General features: G+C 39.6%; 1 non-coding gene across 1 annotated transcript; it reads left to right on the forward strand.

The window, feature by feature from the left end:
• Nucleotides 1-1,226: 1,226 nt before the first annotated feature.
• LOC125344441 lies at nucleotides 1,227-1,331 on the forward strand. The gene has a single exon (XR_007209553.1). It is a non-coding gene; the product is annotated as a small nucleolar RNA U13 (small nucleolar RNA).
• Nucleotides 1,332-13,473: the final 12,142 nt, after the last annotated feature.

Here is a 13,473-nt window from a genome sequence, read left to right on the forward strand (position 1 = left end):
GTGAACTTTAGGATTTTAAGGGGCGAATTACTTTGCCTACTTTGAACTTGTCCCATCCTCTTTGCTGACCTGGATGGGAGGAGCACGCGCCCCGGGGTTTTCACCCCGATTCCCTGAGATTATAATGTGAGCCACGGACTTCCTCGAGTGGGTTCTGTGCCCCACGCTGGGCCGCCAAAATGCCAGGCTCGGGTCACCTCCCCTGGCACGGGGGTTCAGGCTCTACTCTACTCCAATCACTCCCTTTCTCACCCTCTCCCCTGGTCACCCGACCCACAGGTAAGGCCAGAGTGGAGTGGGTGGCTCAGGAAAGACCTCAGGTGCACGCGGCCATACGAGATCGCTTTACCTCCCTCCTTACCCATGAAGAAAGCCAGGTGTACTCGGATCTTGGAGATGCTTCAAGAGCAAATCTGATTTAATAAGGGAGGGGCTAGCAGCTGATATAGTAGGGGGCGACGAGAGAAGGGGTGGTCGATCAGAGAGCTGGCGATAGGCTGGTGAGCTAGTCATAGGACCCCCTCATGAGCTAACGTCACTTGCTTAGCACCACCCCAGGGGGAAAGCCCGCGACTGGGGGGCACATGGGCTGGTGAGAAAGTTGGGGGGCTGGTTGCAAAGCCAGTTCTTCTGGTTCCGGACCCAAAGAATTGTGGCCTGCTTCCGCATTCCCCCAGGACTGGGGGAAGGGCGGTGTCTGGGGAGCGCTCTCCATTGCCCTTCCCCCTCAAGGCCAAAGCTGAACCCCAACAGAGGGGAGTGTGGAGGGGTAAGCAGGAGAAATGAGGGAGAGGTAATAGTGTTTAAAAAGAAATGGACTCATTACCTTACTTTTGTAACTCTAACACCTCTGTTCATCACCATTACAATAAAAAGTAAAATAAAATGCTCAGGGACAGTGTACAGACCCTGAATCTGAAGCTCGAGAATGTGACACCCACAAACAAAGCTTGAAGTCTACCTTTTGTTCAATTTATATCTTATGAAAGATGAATACTCTGATTCATTTCAAGAAGCATTGAGTTAGTTAGTAGCATTTAATTCCTAATGGAAATATAATTTCACTTTACCTCTACAGAAAAAGGGATTGCGTATTTTAATTAAAACTTAATATAAAATTCTGAAAGGTGTACTGATTAAGCAGTCTATAAAGGCACTTTTTCTTCTTACTCTAAGCTGTCACCCTTGGACCTCACTGTTAGCACAATAAAATTGCATAATTGAGTGTCCTTTTCTGGTTCATAAGCATGATGATTGGGTTCTCACACAATTGCATGACAACTGCCTCCTTATAAACCTTGTTATTATGTGGGCACATTACTTGTCTGATGTGAAAAAATGCACAATTGATTACAAAATGGGAATTATTTTAAACTACATTTGATGGCTACTGAAAATTCACCATAAGCATGAATACATGTGTACTGTGAGATTGAGACATTGCCTACCATGATACACATTTTACAAACTATAAAACAATTTACTGAAGCAAAATCATCATACAAAAATCTTATACATTTTTATTTTGTTTTCTAGTACTGGACATTGAACTAGATCTTACACTCTTGCTCTACTAACTTCCTTACTGCTGGTGCTTTATCCCCTGAACAATACCTCCAGTTGAGTATTTTTCTCAGACTTTTCTGCCCAAGTTGGCCTCAAACTGTCATCCTGAAAGTCTGTCTCCCTAGCTACTGGTTCTTAGCTTATTTTTTTATCATATGGTATGTTTGGATAAAGCACACACCTGTAAATACAATCACTATAATCTTAGTAAGAAGCATATCCATCACTTCCAAAGGTTCCCTAGTGTCTCTTTGTTTTCTTTTATTTCTTTTATTATTTGTACTGAAACACTCAACAGGAGACCTAAAATATTATCGAAAAAATAAATGCAAACCTTGCATTGCTAACTATAGGCCTTATGTTGTACAAAAGATTTCTAGAATTTACTTCCCTTGTGTAACTGAAAATATATTACCTCCCCCCAGAATACTAATTCCTCATTGCTTCTTCCATCTAGTCCATGGTGATTAGCATTACATACTTTGTATTTATGAACTTGACTAATTTTTAGAATAACAGGGTCACATAAAGCTCATACCTCTCTGAATGGCATATTTCACTAGTAAAATACATTCATATCCATCAATATTACTGAATGCAGCCAGACTTTTCATTTTAATACTGAATAGTAAATTGTATGGACACAATACAACTTATCCACTCTTTATAGTCATTTGGGTTGTTTTCACATATTGCCTCATTTAAAGAAGAATACATTGCTCATAGGAATGCAGATAAGCCTTTTGAGATTCTGAGCCCATAATAATTTAATATTTTTGTGCTCTGTAACAATGGAATTATGGTTTTAAAATAACAACTGGGCAGTTTGTATGAGTCTTTTAACAAAACTACATCCATGTATGAACATAGATTGTCCTATTTACTTCAGCCTGTTCTTCATTGAATGCTTTGTAGTTTTAGTGTACAAATGTTTAATTTCCTTAGTTATGTTCATTGCTAAATATTGTGTACTTTTGATGGTACTATAAAGGGGTTTGTTTTCTGAATATCGTTAGTAAATAATTCATTGTTACTATAGAAAACGCAACTGATTTTTGAATGTTGGATTGGTATGCTGAAATTTTACTGAATTACTTTGTTCTAAAATGTTCATTGTGTGGCATATTTTGGCTTTTCTATATATTTGATCATATATCAAAACATTACTTTCTTCTTTATTTATAATTCAGTGCCTTTATCTTTCCTTATTTCTACCTTCATTTCTTTTTTACTTCTTCCCTTCCTTCCTTTCCCATAAGTACTCTTTCTAAGACTTCCTACTAAGTTGAGAAATGTTAATGGCTGGATAAGCTTACCAACATAAGCACTTGGGAAAATGCAAATAAAAACCTCAAGGAGTTGTTATTGTTAGTCTTCCTTTTAATGACCAGTTTAACTGGAGTGAGATGGAATTTCAGTGTTGCTTTGATTTGCATTTATTTTAAGGACATAGATGTCGAACATTTCTTCACGTGTCTATTCGTCATTCTTTTTTCTTCCTCTGAGAATTCTCTTTCAGACTCTTTTTTGTCAGTTGTGGGGCTTGAACTGAAGGCATGGCCTGTCCCTGGGCATCTTTGTGCTCAAGGCTATGGCTCTACCAATCCAGCCATAGTACCACTTCTGGTTTTTGAATGGTTAATTGGAGATAAGGTTGGCTTTGAACCATGATCCTCAGTACTCAAGCTCTGAGTAGCAAGGAATACAGGCATGAGCCACTGGCTGCCAGCTTTTTTAAGTCTTTAGCTCATTTATTAATTAGGTTGTTGAGTTTTTGTGGCTTTATTCTTACTGCATTTAGTTTTTGGAGCTCTAAGTATATTTCAGATAGGAGCCTCTTGCCTAAAGTACAGCTAGTTAAGGTTTTATCACATCCTGTGGGATTTGTATTTATCTTCCTAGATATGTCATTTTGCTAAATAGAAGCTCCTTTGATTTGTTGTGATTCTGGAACATTGTTTAGTAGGAAGTTTTGCCCCATACCACTAGAAGGCTTTAGGGTTTCCCTTAACACTTCTTGTAATATTTTCAAAATATCTGGACTTACATTGAGGTGTTTGATCCATTTAGAGTAGATTCTGGTGCAAGGTGATATATGGGTATCTAGCTTCAGTTATCTGCATGTAGATAGCCAATATTGCTATCACCATTTGTTGAAGAGGCTCTCTTACTTGAAACCTGTACTTTTGGCTCCCTTATCAAATATTCGGTGGCTATATGTTTGTGAGATTATTTTTTTGGTCTTCTATTCTGTTCCATTGGTCCTCAGGGTTATTCTTGTGCAGATACCAAGCTATTATTTATTTATTTATTTATTTATTTATTTATTTGATCAAAGAAAAGTTTATTTACTTGAATTTTCAGATATTAAGCTTTAAACTTTGACCTAATTGGAAAATTACATTCAGCTGTAAGAAATAATACTGAGAGGCACCTACCATCATCCAATATTCCTTGATAATAGCAATGTGTTTAAATATAGTATAATATCACCAGCAGGATGTTAAAGTGATAGTATAATCTACCAGTATTACTTGAACCACCATTGTCCATCTCTGTGATCAATTTGAGTTAATTTTTGTAGCAAGTGTGAAGGTTGGGTCAAGGTGCTTTTTTATTTTGCATGTTGTGGGGCTTGAACTAGGGGCCTGGGTACTGTCCCTGAGCTCTTTTGCTCAAGGCGAGTGGTTAACTACTTGAGCAACAAGACCACTTCTGAAGATGTTTTTGTTTTTGTCTTCTTTTGTTTTGCCTGTGGACATCTAATTTATGTACTGCAGCTGATTGGAAAGACACTGTGTAAGTTACAAAGGTTTTGAGCACATTGGAAGAGTGAAGTCAAATACGTGAAAATGTGGGAGTGCTCAAAGCACAGGTCCTTGAGAAACTGAGAGGACATGAGACCTATTTGCAAGACTTTAGGTGATGAATGTTTAGCTTTTTAATTGGTTGAGGTGAGGAATCTCAAACTTTTTGCCTGGGCTAATGTTGAACCTTGATCCTTCAGAGCTCAGCCTTGTGAGTAGCTAAGATTACAGAAGGGGGACCACTGAGCTCAGCTCACATCTAGTATGCTAATAACACAATGACTTATTACATGGCTTCTATGAGTCCATGCTTGGTATGATGACCTCCTGCCGTAAGATCCAAATCAGTACCATTTGTGCAGGCAAATCACTGATAACCAGGTAACTTGAGGGAAATGATGGCGATCACTTTAGGAAAATGATGCAAGCCGACAGTTAGTCTCAACATTTGGTTGGGTTGATGCCTCAGTAGTACCATTACTTCAGATGTATCCCAGTTGTCAATTGTACTTATTGATTAAATGCAGGAAATTATCTCTGTGAGTTTGGGCAGGCCTTATGCGAACGGAATGTCTGGGTTGTGTGATTTGGGGCTCCTGTGGTCAACAGAAGATGCCTGTAGTCATGTCCCACCGCTACATTCCCTCTTTTCCTCTGGGCTCCTCCCCTTGGGTTGTAGAGTCCCCTGCATGCTCAGGGATGTCAGTCTGGCTGTAGGGCACAACAGGACAGTGTAATGTTGACTACTTAGGATGAAAGGGGATAACCCAGGTGTGGGGGTGAGCCAGAGAAATCCGAGCTGCTCCTCACCTCTGAAGAAGAAGAAACAACCTTCAGAAAGCAGTGGACAGGAATTCAGATCAATAATCCAGCGTCCAGGGAAAGCAGTGTTGTTGCCATAGTTGTGATTGGGCCACCAGACAGAAGCTTATTATTCTTACTATTACTATTACTGTCATCATCATCATCATCATTACTACCACATTTTTTTAAATTTTTATTCTCAAACGGTTACTGTTTCATACATTAGGCATTGGACACATTTCTTGTATTGTTCATTACCTCCTCACTCATTCTCCCCTCCCCCCTCCCCCTTTCACTTTCCCCCCAAGAGGTGTTCAGTAGATTTGCACTAAAGAGTTTTGCAAGTATTGCTTTTGTAATCGTTTGTCTTTCTTACACTGTGTCTCTCGATTCTGGTATTCCCTTTCAGTTTCCTATTTCTAATACCTATAAACATGGATTCCAATGTACTCAGATAAGATACAGAGATAGTGCAGGTACAACCACAGGAAGGGGATACAAGAAGATCATCAATAATAGAAGCTACGGTTTCACATGGCATGTTGAAAGTAATTACAATAGTGATATAATAGTTGTTTCCATAACATGGAATTCATTTCACTTAGCCTCATCTTTTGTGATCATAAGGGTATAGCTATTGGGCTCTTGTGACTGTCTGTTGTAACTAGCCTAAATCTGTACTAATTATTCCCTATGAGGGAGACCATAGAGTCCATGTTTCTTTGGGTCTTGCTCACTTCACTTCGTATAATTTTTTCCAAGTCCTTCCATTTCCTTATAGATGGGGCAATGTCATTCTTTCTGATAGAGGCATAAAATTCCACTGTGTATATGTACCACATTTTCCTGATCCATTCATCTACTGAGGGGCATCTGGGTTGCTTCCAAATTCTACCTATAACAAATTGTGCTGCGATGAACATTGTTGTGCTGGTGGCTTTAGTGTGTTCTTGTTTGTGGTCTTTGGGTAGATGCCCAAAGTGGGGCTGCTGGGTCATAGGGGAGCTCTATGCTTAGCCTTCTGAAGAAACTCCGTACCACTTTACAGAGTGGCTGAACCAAATTACATTCCCATGAGCAATGAAGTAGTCTTCCCTTTGGTGGACATCCCCTCCAACATTTGTCATTGTTAGTTTTCTTGATAAAAGACATTCTTACTGGGGTGAGATGGAGTCTGAATGTTGTTTAATTTGCATTTCTTTTATGGCCAGTGAGGTAGAGCACTTTTTCATATGTCTGTTGGCCATTCTCAATTCCTCATCAGAGAAGTCTTTTTTAATACTTTAGCCCACTTGCTGAGGGGGCTATTGGTTCTTTGCAGTTTTGTTTTGGAAAAATTTAATTTTTTAGTTCTGCATATATTTTAGATATGAGGCCTTTGTCCATTGTATGGCCAGCACAGATCTTTTCCCAATCTGTGGGCTGTCTGTTTATCTTGTGAGCTATGTCCTTTGCCCTGCAGAAGCTCTGCAGTTTGATGCAGTCCCATTTGTCCATCCTTTCTTTGATTTGTCGCATTTCTGAGTCTTTGTTAAGGAAGTTGTCCTGTGCCAAGGAGCCCAAGTGTTTCTCCTAGTCCTTCCCTTAGTGTTTTCAGGGTATCTGTTTTAATTTCAAGGTCTTTGATCCATTTGGAATTTATTTTGGTGCAGGGTGATATATAAGGATCTAGTTTCAGTGTGTTGCATGTGTTGAGCCAGTTTTTCCAGCTCCATTTGTGAAAGAGGCTGTCTTTCTTCCATCCTATTTTTTTAGCTCCTTTATCAAACATTAAGTAGGCATTGTTCTGTAGGTTCATTTTTGAGTCTTCAATTCTGTTCCATTGGTCTTCAGGCCTGTTCCGATGCCAATAACAAGCTGCTTTTATTACTATAGCTTTATAATACAGCTTGAAGTTGGGTATTGTAATTCCTCCAGCACTGTTCTTTCTGCATAGGATTGTTTTTGCTATTCTGGGTCTTTTATTGTTCCATACAAATTTCTGGATTGCTTCCTCTATTTCATTTAAAAATGGTGTTGGGATATTGATGGGTATTGCATTGAATTTGTAGATAGCATTTGGCAATATTGCTGGTTTGATTATATTAATCCTCCCAATCCAGGAGCATGGGAGGATGTTCCATTTCATTAGTTCTACCTTAATTTTGTTTTTCATGTTTTTAAAGTTCTCATTGTAGAGGTCTTTCACTTCTTTCGTTAAGGTTATTCCTAGGTATTTTATGTTTTTTGCAGCTATTGCAAAATAAGTTGCTTTCCTGATTTCAGCCTCTTCATTTGGCTCATTAGCATATAGACAGGCCATTGATTTTTTTTTTTTTTTGGCCAGTCCTGGGGCTTGGACTCAGGGCCTGAGCACTGTCCCTGGCTTCTTTTTGCTCAAGGCAAGCACTCTGCCACTTGAGCCACTGCGCCACTTCTGGACGTTTTCTGTATATGTGGTGCTGGGGAATTGAACCCAGGGCTTCATGTATACGAGGCAAGCACTCTTGCCACTAGGCCATATCCCCAGCCCCCAGGCCATTGATTTTTGAGGGTATATTTTACATGATGCAACTTTGCCAAATTTTTGGATCAGCTCTAGTATCTTGGGTGTAGAGTCTATGGGGTTCTTTAGGTAGATGATTATGTCATCGGCGAAGAAAGAAAGTTTAACTTCATCTTTTCCTATTTGGATCCCCTTTATATTTTTTTATTGCCTAAATGCTCTGCCTAGGAATTCTAGTACTAAGTTGAAGAGAAGGGGGAGAGCAGACATCCCTGTCTTTCTTCTGATTTTAAAGGGAATGGCTTTAGGTTTTCACTATTTACAATTATGCTTGCTGTTGGTTTGTCATAGACTGCCTTTATTACATTCATTAGTGCTCCCTGGAATCCCAGTTTTTCCAAGGCTTTTATCATAAATGGGTGCTGGATTTTATAGATTGCCTTTTCTGCATCCAGAGATATAATCATGTGGTTCTGTACCTTGCTCCAGTTGATGTGGTAGATTACATTAATTGACTTGTGTATATAGAACCAACTTTGCATCCCTGTGATGAATCCAGTTTGATCATGGTGTATGATTTTTTTGATGACCGTTGAAGCCGATTGGCTAGAATTTTGTTGAGAATTTTTGCATCAGTGTTCATCAGGGAAATTTGTCTATATTTCTCTTTCTATGATGAGTCCCTCCCTGTTTTAAGGATGAGGGTTATACTGGATTCATAGAAAGTGTTTGGTAGTGAACGTTCTCTTTCAATTTCATTGCAGAGTTTGAGAAATATTGGTGTGACTTCTCTTTTGATGGCCTTGTAGAATTCTTCTGTGAATCTGTCTGGACCTGGGCTTTTCTTAGATGGAAGATCACTTATTGCCGTTTCTATTTCAGTGCTGGATATTGGTCTGTTCAGAAGGTTTAAATTTTCATGGTTGAGTTTGGAGATATCAATTTTTTTTCTAGGAAATCATCCATTTCTACCAGGTTCTCGAATTTTTTGGCATAAAGTTTGCAAAATAGTCCCTAATTGTGTTCCGAATTTTGGGTGTTTCTGTGGTGATGATACCTGTTTCATCTCTGATCTTGTTTATCTCGGTTTGCTGCTTTCGTTTTTTGGTCAGTGTTACTAGGGTTCTGACTATCTTGTTAATTTTTTCAAAGAACTAACTCTTGGTTTTGTTGATTCTTTCGATGGTTTTTTTTTTTGTCTCTAATTCATTTACTTCTGATTTGATTTTAATTATTTGCTTCTGTCTATTGACTTGGGGTTTGGCTTGTTCTTGTCTTTCGAGGAGATTACGTGCTTCCTTAAGTTGTTGAGTTACTGTTTCTCCAGCTTGTTGATGTAGGCACTCACAGATATAAGTTTCCCTCTGAGTACTGCCTTTGCTGTGTCCCAAAGGATCTGGTACTTTGTGTACTCATCTTGGTTGAATTCCATAAATATTTAAATTTCTGTTCTAATTTCTTCAATGACCCACTGGTGGTTCAGCAGTGTGCTGTTTAGTCTCCATGAATTGTAGGATTTTCTGCGGTGGCTATTTGTGTTGAGCTCTAATTTTATTCCATTGTGCGCTGAGAGAATGCAGGGAATGGTTTTGATACTTCTGAATTTGTACAGATTTTCTTTGTGCCCTAAGTTGCAATATATTTCGGAGAATGTTCCATGTGCTGCCAAAAAGAATGTGTCTTCAGTTGTTGCTGGATGAAATATTCTGTAGATGTCGGTTAAGTCTTGTTGCTCTACGCAGTTGTTTATTTCTCTGGTTTAATTATTCAGTTTTTGGCGTGTTGATCTGTCCAGAGGTGACAGTGGAGTGCTAAAGTCCCCAACAATCTATGTGTTTGGGTCAATCAGTGTTTTTAGAGTCAGTAGTGTTTGTTTGATGAAGTTGGGTGCTTCCGTATTTGCTGGGTAGATATTTAGAATGGTTATATCCTCCTGAAGGAGAGATCCATTTATTAGAATGTAGTAACCTTCATTGTCTCTTCTTACTGTTTGTAATTTGAAGTCAATTTTATCTGATACTAGGATTGCAACTCCAGCCTGCTTATGGGGGCCATTTGCTTGATACATTTTATTCCAGCCTTTCACTTTTAAATGATGTTTACTTTTGCTGGATAGTTGTGTCTCTTGGAGGCAGCAGAAAGATGGATCTTGATGTTTGATCCAACTTATGAGCCTATATCGTTTGATTGGAGAATTAAGTCCATTAATATTGAGAGGATTGAGAGATGATCGTTTTTTCCTTTCATTATATCTATCTTATTAAAAGCTGTGTCATCCCATTTCTTGTTCTAATATTCTGGTTTTCTATTTAGCGATCATTTCTCTGTCTGTATTGGGATCTTGATTATTTTCCCTGTATAGAACATCTTTGAGGATTTTCTGTAAAGCTGGTCTGGTGGAGATATAATGTTTCAGATTTTCCTTACTGTGGAAGACTTTTATTTGACCTTCGGCTATGAATGAGATTTTAGCTGCGTACAGTATTCTTGGTTGGTAGTTATTTTTATTTAGGGTTTGGTATACCTCATTCCAGGCTCTCCTTGCTTTCATGGTCTCTGCTGAGAAGTCTGGGGTAATTCTGATTGCTTTTCCTTTATATGTGATTGTTTTGTTCTCCCTAACAGCTTCAAGGATTCTTTCCTTGTACTCTACTGATCCTGTTTTGATCACAATGTTTCGGTGGAATGTCCTATTCTGGTCTGGTCGGTTTGGGGTTCTAAATGCTTCTTTTATCTGTATAGGCCTATCATTCTGAATATTTGGGAAGTTCTCGGCTAATATTCTGTTGAATAGTTTGCCTATTCCAATAACTTCTTTCTCCAGGTTTTCCTCAATACCTACTAGCCTTAAATTGGGCTTCCTGATTATTTCTTGGAGCTCCTGGAGTGATCTGTTTTGTCGATTGGATTGGTTTTGTATTGGTTTTTGACCTTTCCTTGCATTCTAGGGAATCTTCAGCTCCTGAGATTCAATCCTCTGCTTCAGTTAGTCGGGAATGTAAGCTAGCTACTCAATTTCGTATCTCTTTTCCTTCTGAGTGGTCTTTCCTGATGATTTCCATGTCCTTGCTATAATTATCTATTAGGTCCTACATGGATTTCTTTACTTCATTAACTTCATTAATTTGGTTGTTAGTGCTGTCTCTCAAATCTTTCAGCTGGGTAACTATCTTTTTCTTTGATTCTTGAAGTTCAATTATCTTTCTATTTGTGGAGGCCATGAAATTGTCCATTAATTTTTGCTTTGCCTCCTCACGCTCTAGAATAGTTAACTGAAGAGATTCAAACTTTTCATTTATCATTTTTATCAGTAGACTTTGTAGAGCATTTTGAGAGTTCTCTTCTAGGTCTTTGATTGACTGCTCTGCTTTCTGCTTGTTTTGAGTGGAGTTGAGACTCCATTGTTTGCCATCTTTCTTGTGTTTCTTCTGCCCATTTGGATTGGAAATGCCAATCTACAAGCACTTGTGAGCACCATTTAAGACCCAAAGCAGACTTTACCAAGCACTGTTGTGTAAATCTTAAAAGTTCACAATTATATACAGATACCTTGTATACCTGTATATAAAATTAGATTTGGTGTTCCTAAAGAAGACAATTTTGATATAACAACCAGTCCTGAGCCCTGTATTCAGTTGTTACTTATTTACTGTTACAACCCTATGAGCAATTTTTGTTCTTATATTAACTTCTTTTTGTACTGGATGGCTTTGTCTTTGAACCCCTTTGATTCACTCTGATTGAGCAGGGATACCCTCTATCCAATAACCTGGAATCAATGGAATCTGGAGGTCCTGGAAGTTAGTCCGGAGGGTAAGTTAGAGGTAGTCAAGAGAATAGAGTAAAATGAATGGGGGTCTGAGGGGGTGATTATTTGGTTTAGTTTCAGTCATGTGGAAATGTGGAGAAGAGTAGAATCAGTAGAAAGAACAAGGTTAAAATGATAGACAATGGAGTGTTAGTAGAAAAGAGTAGAGGTGTTATTTATAGGAATGTAATTTTTAAAGAAAGAGAATATGAAGAAAGAAATAAAGAAAAAATACTGGAAGACAAATGCACAAAACAAAGAAAAGTTATTAAAAAAAAAAAAAAGAAAATGAACAACCCACAAAGAATTGATAAAACAAACAGGTAAAAACTGAAAACAAAAAACTAATGATGCTTCAGAAATTAAAAAACAAAAACAAAAAAATGCTTAAAAATGTTCTGAAAAAAAATGGAGTCTTCCTTGTTTGGGTGGGCTTTCTAGTCTCTGGTTTCCTTGCAATGGTCTGTAGTCTATTTTGCTGCTTGGCTGGTTTGACTTGCTTTCAGTTTGCATGGGGTGGATCTGCTCTGACCCTCCTCCCCAATTAGTAAAATCCTTGGGCTCTGTGGTTCACACAGCTATTCAGGTAGGCCTTGGGTGTCCACTGTATATGGCGGACGTGAACAGTCTTGGGAACCGTGGCTCCTCCTGTCTGCTGTGGGACCCCTGCCTTTAATGCCTGGCTTTGAATAGGCTGTGGATTCAGCAGGGCGGAGCGCCTCTGGCCTGGTTTACCCGGCTGAGAATCACTTGCCTGGGGGAGGTTCCTGCCTCCTGGGCAGGGCGGCCTCCTGTGCAGAGCTGGCTATGGAATTCAGTTCCGTTTCAGGCTAGGAATTGGGCTTCCTCTGTGATGGGACTGTTTATCTGTCTCGGGAACTGTTTGTTCTCCGGTCTGGTTATTTAGGGCCGCCAGTAGCTGCTTGCCACTTTAGGTTTTAATTTAGAAATTCCAGCAGGCAGTTTGAGTTCACCTGAGTGTGTGAGCCCGGGCCCTGGATGAGCCTCCCACCTGGGCAGGGGTCGTTCTCCTGGGTGGAGCTGGCTCTCACTGGTCGGTTCCTCTTGCCCTTTTGAAAGATGGCTCCTTTGTCCTCACTTTCCCCAGTCCCGCTTTAGTTCCAGTCTGGTCTGACCCTATGCCAGTGTCAAAGATGGTGCTCTTCTCTGCCTGTGGGGGGAAGGGCTACCGTCAAGAAGCTGCTCTGTGGGCTCGAATGAGAATATCTTTCATGTGGTACTCATGCTTTCTATGCGATTTCAGCCCATCCGTGCTCAGTCTGCAATCTGCGTCTGTCTGCTGCCATCTGGAGGATTTCTCCCTGTTAACCATGGTGTGTTCTAGGTGTGCGGAGTGCGGGGTGCTGTGCTGGCGCTGGCACTGGTGTGGTGGTGGGATGCCGCCCGGAGCTCAAATCTGTGTTTTCAGGCCAGCAATGTCGAGTTTTCCTTCCTGGCCAGAATCCCTGTACTATTACAACTTACTTGGGCTGTCTTTCTAGGAGTAAAAGTTTCTCTAGAGTGGTAAAACTGCAGTGTTGGAGAGAGCTTAGCTAGGGCTCTGCTGCTCCTCCACAGTCTTCCCGGAAGTCCCCCCCAAGCTATTTTTATTACAATGGATTTGAAATTTGGTATTGATATTCCTCCAGTACTGTTCTTTTATTAAGGCTTGCTTTTGCAATTCTGGATCTTTTATTATTCCATATGCATTTTTTATTGATTTCTCTATTTTTTTGAAGAACAATGCCTGAATATTCGTCGGTATTGCATTGAATTTGTATATTTCTCTGGGAACCATCATCATTCTAGCAGGAATGTGATCAAAAGGGAACCCTATTACACTGTTGGTGAGAATGTAAACTTATTCAACCACTTTGAAACCAGTATAGAGTTTGCTTAATAGATTAAACAGAGATATCACTCCTGGGCATTTATCAAATGAACCACAAACCAGGCCACACTAAAGCCACCAGCACAACCATATTAATTTCAACATTGTTCAC

Source organism: Perognathus longimembris, chromosome 28, assembly GCF_023159225.1.
Source record: "Perognathus longimembris pacificus isolate PPM17 chromosome 28, ASM2315922v1, whole genome shotgun sequence".
NCBI classification, from domain to species: Eukaryota; Metazoa; Chordata; class Mammalia; order Rodentia; family Heteromyidae; genus Perognathus; species Perognathus longimembris.